This window comes from Prinia subflava, chromosome 16 (assembly GCF_021018805.1).
Source record: "Prinia subflava isolate CZ2003 ecotype Zambia chromosome 16, Cam_Psub_1.2, whole genome shotgun sequence".
Taxonomy (NCBI): Eukaryota; Metazoa; Chordata; class Aves; order Passeriformes; family Cisticolidae; genus Prinia; species Prinia subflava.
Genome location: NC_086262.1, coordinates 34,337 through 39,289, shown reverse-complemented (window position 1 = coordinate 39,289; position 4,953 = coordinate 34,337). Strand labels below are relative to the sequence as shown.

General features: G+C 58.7%; 1 long non-coding RNA gene across 2 annotated transcripts; it reads right to left on the bottom strand.

The window, feature by feature from the left end:
• Positions 1 to 1,046: 1,046 nt before the first annotated feature.
• Positions 1,047 to 3,608, bottom strand: LOC134559164 (uncharacterized). 2 transcript variants are annotated; one of them, XR_010082465.1, is made up of 6 exons: positions 3,386 to 3,608; positions 2,880 to 3,266; positions 2,393 to 2,488; positions 2,112 to 2,290; positions 1,811 to 1,888; positions 1,047 to 1,720 (listed from the first exon to the last, which is right to left on the bottom strand). It is a non-coding gene; the product is annotated as an uncharacterized LOC134559164 (long non-coding RNA). The 2 variants fall into 2 exon arrangements; XR_010082466.1 differs by lacking the exon at positions 2,393 to 2,488.
• Between the last annotated feature and the right edge of the window lie 1,345 nt (positions 3,609 to 4,953).

Sequence of the window (4,953 nt, the reverse complement as noted above, 5' to 3'; positions counted from 1 at the left end):
TCATCTGTTCAATATATTTGATAGTACAAGGCATGCAAGTACTGAAAATAATGAATTTAAAGGTCAGAAAAGGGAGCACGGCAGCAACAACATTGGCTAACTTTGAGGCATGGGCAAGAACAGAAAGGGATAACCATAGGGGTAAACTTCGGCAACGATATTAACAATTAGAAATGGAAAGAAATCAGAAGGGAAAGAGAAACACTAATTATATGTTAAATTATAAGGGGGGGGGATTGTGATAAATGATGTGGGATAATTCATGTTTATAATGTACATATAAATCAAGATGTGCCATTTAATATAAATGGTAAAAATCATTCGAGACTCAGGTAGACAGATTCAGGAATTGAAAAATGACTCTGCCGGGAACTGGGGGATGACCAAATTTACAAGAGAAAGGAGAGAAGGTGGGAGGAAGCTGGGTCTTCTCCAAAGACAGGATTGCAAATGACCCAACCATTACCACCACCACCGAAATGGATCTCACTCCACCATTGGGGATGCGCATCTCAATGCGATATTCCCAGAAGTCATATTTAATATTCATCTCCAAGCAGAAGAACTATTAAACCGACCAGACAGCGAGAATGAATCTACATGAACATAAAGAAAAACTGAAGGGACAAAGAGAGTATGAAGTAATGCTCTGTCCTGGTAAAAAACTGTAAATAAACAGGACTCACAGAACCAAAGATGTGAACAGGGGGAGCTATGGCGTGATAGAGGCCGCAGCTAAGATTCAACCAGTGCCTGTCCCGGGACTCGACACTGATTCTTTGATTGTTGGATTACCCGAAATTCTGTTCATTGATTTTTTTTTTAAAGTACTAAAATCATTTATTAATTTGGAATTGGCTTTACGTTTATTACAATTGGTGTAACAGGCCCAGACTGAAGAAATTAGTTGAATTTATTGTTAAACAAATTAGAGGAAGTTAATGAGAAGTATGCGAGATCCTAGAGATGCACTCGGCCTACTCAGTCATCTCCTTCCTGGGCTCCTCTTGATCCCTGATTCCCTCCCTCCCTCCTCCCCACACAGTTCCACAGAGGGATGGGGCTGGTTTGGTTGGAAAGACAAGTGTCTGCTAAGGAAGGCAGGAGCCTCCCTTGCTATGGAAAATGGAAAATCCTTCCCTCCAAATGATTCTCATTTTGAAATGAAGGGGTTTCTCAGGCTAAGCTATGAGAAGAATAACAGTTCTTTACTTGTACGTAGCACAAAGTGGACAGACAACCCCGAGTGCGGCATGAACAACAAACAGAGCCCAAACTCAGGCCCAGCTGCTCTCGGCCGCAGGCGCTTTCCCCTTCCCTGCAGTTCCCGCACTGCCGGCAGGGGCGCTGGTGGCTGCCCTTGGAGCTGGGGGTGTCACGAGGGCAATGCCCTCCCTGCAGGCAGCACCGGGGGCAGGAGGGATTACGGAGACTTTTCCTTTGGACACCCAGCCCAGCCTTGGCAGTGGCGAGGAACAGGCACGGAGGTGACCCTGAGAGTGAGGGCAAGGCACAGGCTGTAGCGGAGGAAGGAGAGCCCTGTGCCGGGCTAAGAGATGAAGCAGGGACTGCCCAGCGTGGAGAAGGTCCTTTCTGCAGCCCCTGTCACAGGGGAGCTTGGGCCTTGCTGCACAGATATGGATGCTGATTGGAGCAGTTCTCACTGTGGAATTTATTGTCAGCCAGGTACACACACTCGGAATTGCCAAGGACAGGAACCCTGCAAGGAGGAGCAGAGACAGCGCTGGTCCCCAGGCGAGCACCTTGTAGCCCTGTCCCCCCAGGCCCTGCCCAGTTCCCCGGCACTCACCAGGAGCTGAAGTTGCTGCCGTCCCCCCAGTGCAGGCGCTGGCCCCGTCTGCGCAGCCCGAGCCAGTAATTGATGTTCCTGCGGAGGCGGAAGAGCAAACCCTGCCCAGGAGAGAGGAGTGGGAGCTGCCCCGGCCCCTCGGGGGGACACGTGCCCGGGGCTCCCCCCACAAGCTGGGGCTCCTTCCCTGCAGGGCCCCGGCACAGGCCTGCAGCCCCAGCCCTAGCAGAACCCAGCCCGGCCCAGGAGCACCCCCAGGCTCCCCTCACACACCCCACAGCACCCACAGCCCCTCACTCACCAGGTTCTCATCCCTGACAATGGCCAAGGAGGCCCCCAGCTCGGAGCACCGCTCCTGACCCTGCTCCCAGGTGCCGTGATCCCTGGAGAAGTAGTAGCAGACCCCATTGCACCCAATTCAGGCAGAAGAACAGCCCAGAACCAAGAGCGGAGTCACAGGTGTGATTGGAACCTGTGGTGCTGGAAGGGGAAGAGGAGAAGCTCTGAGGATTCCCCTGTGCAGGGAGCAGGGATCCCACTCTGCCCCCAGGGGCTGGGCCCAGCCTGCTGCCCCTCCCTTACCTGACTGCACAGCCAAGGCCACCGCCAAAGCCAGCACCAGCAACACGAGCACAACCAGCACCAACACAAGCAGGGGATGGCACCTGAACCGCTTGCCTGGAGCAGGAAAGAGCTGCTGGCTGCCAGGACCAGAGCCGACCCTGGAATGTGCTCACCCAGTGGCCAGGGAGCACAGGAGGGAGCCCTCAGCCAGTGTGCAACACACTCAGCTGGCAGCCAGGGAGCCAAGAGCCTGGACACAGGGGTGGGGACAGCCAGGGACACAGGGGTGGGGACAGCCAGGGACACAAAGGTGGGGACAGGCTGCAGCAGGAGAACTGCACAGGCTTGGGGGCAGCTTGGAAAGTTGATTCCAGCCACTGATGGGCGGAGCAGAGCACCAGGACTCTTCCAGATGTAAGGATACGGCCACAAACGTGCCAGCCTTGTCCTTGGGAGGTGACACTGTCCCCTCCCTAAGAGGCCACAGGATTGGTTCTACACTCACCCAGAATCTTCTGAGGATCCTTCTGTGTACATTGCCAGGTGCTGATGTGCCCTAAGGACCCAGGGGCTTCCTCACACTCCCATCACTGATGCAGAATTCATTCTCCACATCTTCACTCTCTGCATGCTCATAAGTGGCATCCCCCTGCTCATGACAAGTGGCTTCTTGCACCCCAGGCAAGTGTGGAACCCCAGCTGCTGATCCCTCCTGGAGATGCAGGAGCTCCTTCACAACTCCATGATGGGATCAGAATTCACTCTCCTCCTGCTCACAGCTGGCATCTCTCTTCTTGGAATAAACATCCCCTTGCTCTGGAGTCATCAGGAAGATTGAAAAAGTCTTTCGGAGATTGGCCTCGGGAACAGCTTCACACCCTCGCTGATGGCACTGAAAGGGACATGATGAAAGGTCACTGCTGGTGCCGGCCCTGCGGGACGCCGAGGCTCAGGAAGGCGCTGCCAGCTCAGCGCCGCCCTGGCCTCGCTCTATGGACGCTGCGGCAGCACCTGCGGAGACAAGCGCGGCCTCTGGGAGCTCTCCGGTGCCCGCAGCCGCGGCCCCTGGGGCTCTGCAGCCGCTGCAGCCCAGCTCCGTGCCGGGACAGGAGGGGACAACGCCTGCGAGCTGCTGCATGCGGGGACAAGACAGCTGCAGCTTGTCCCCACAGGATTCCCTGTCCCGGCGGGTTGGAGCCTGGGGACAGCGAGCGCGGCACAGCCGCTGTGGGTCCCTGCGGTGTTAGAGCCGCTCTGGGGGTGGAGTGTCTTTTGGCCGCTTTGTCCAATCAGCGTGCGTGAAAGCAGTGAGGGGTGGGGCTTGGCCCACGGCCCGTGGAGCGGGCAGGAACGGTCATAAGGCCGCTCCCGTCCCGGAACCAATCGCAGTGCCCCGGGAGCAGAGGATCCAACAGAGCCCCCACGCCCCTCCCCTCTACACGGAACTGTTCGGGGTGCCCTGGGAGCTGAGTATTCGACGGCATCCCACCCCCGCGGTACAGAAAAGGGGTGCCCCGGGATCTAAGGTACTTACGGAGCCCCCATGCCACACCGATCGGGGTGCCCCGGGAGCTAAGGCACTGATCGAGTAGCTCTGACGGACCGATCGGGGCGCCTGGGCAGGTGAGGCAGCAATGGAACCCCCCTGTACAGCACCGATCCGGGTGCCCTGGGAGCTGAGGCATCGACAGAGTGCCGACAGGGATGCCCCGGGAGGTGAGAAATCGACGGAGTGCCCCGGGAGCTGAGGCATCGATCAGAGCGCCCCGTTCCCGACAGATCGGTTGCCCCCGCCGCTTTGGGTCTCTGCCTGGGAACATGAAGCGGGTCCTGGCACAGAAGGCAGCGCAAGAAGCCTCGGCCCCGCAGCAGGCACGATGCCGTGCTTTCTGCCTGCACTCGGCGCGCGGAGTGCTTTGGGCTCTGAGGCGCGTTCAGGTTCCTCCCGGGGCAGCCCTGAGCCGGCCAGGGACACATTCCCGCCTGAGCAGTGGCGCCGAGCCCGGGGCCGCACGGCCGGGAAGTGTCCCGGGCACGGAGCAGCCCCAGTGTCTCAGCGAGAGCAGCCGGGATGAGCCATCGCTGCTGCGGCACCGGCTCGTCCCCAGGGATCCGGGCAAGGAGGAGAGCGCGGGCAGCCGCTCCCTCCGCCATCTCAGCGCCGGGGGGACATGGGGCAAGCCGGCACAAGGAACTCGCCTGAACCGCCCCCTGCCCCTCGCCGCTGCCTCTCCGCCCGCAGCGAGCCTCGAGCCAGGGCACAAACCGGGCGCGGGTCCCACCTGTGCTGCAGCAATCTCCAAGCTCCGCCGCCGCTCCGGTCCCGCTCAGACACACCGGGGGTGGCCGAAGCCGCCGCAGTTTAAAGCCGATGTGGGTGTGGGAGAGGTTTCTGCCGTTTGGACCAAGCAGCAGGCGGAAAGCATCCAAGCATAGCGAGGAGGGGGACGAGCGCGCGGAGGCAGGCAGGGAAGCAGTGACCGCCAGACAGTGACTGACACACAGACGCACTCCCTTACAGACTCCCTCACGCACGCAGGCAGGCAAGCGGGCAGGAGAGGGGACGCGAGGTCGCTCCT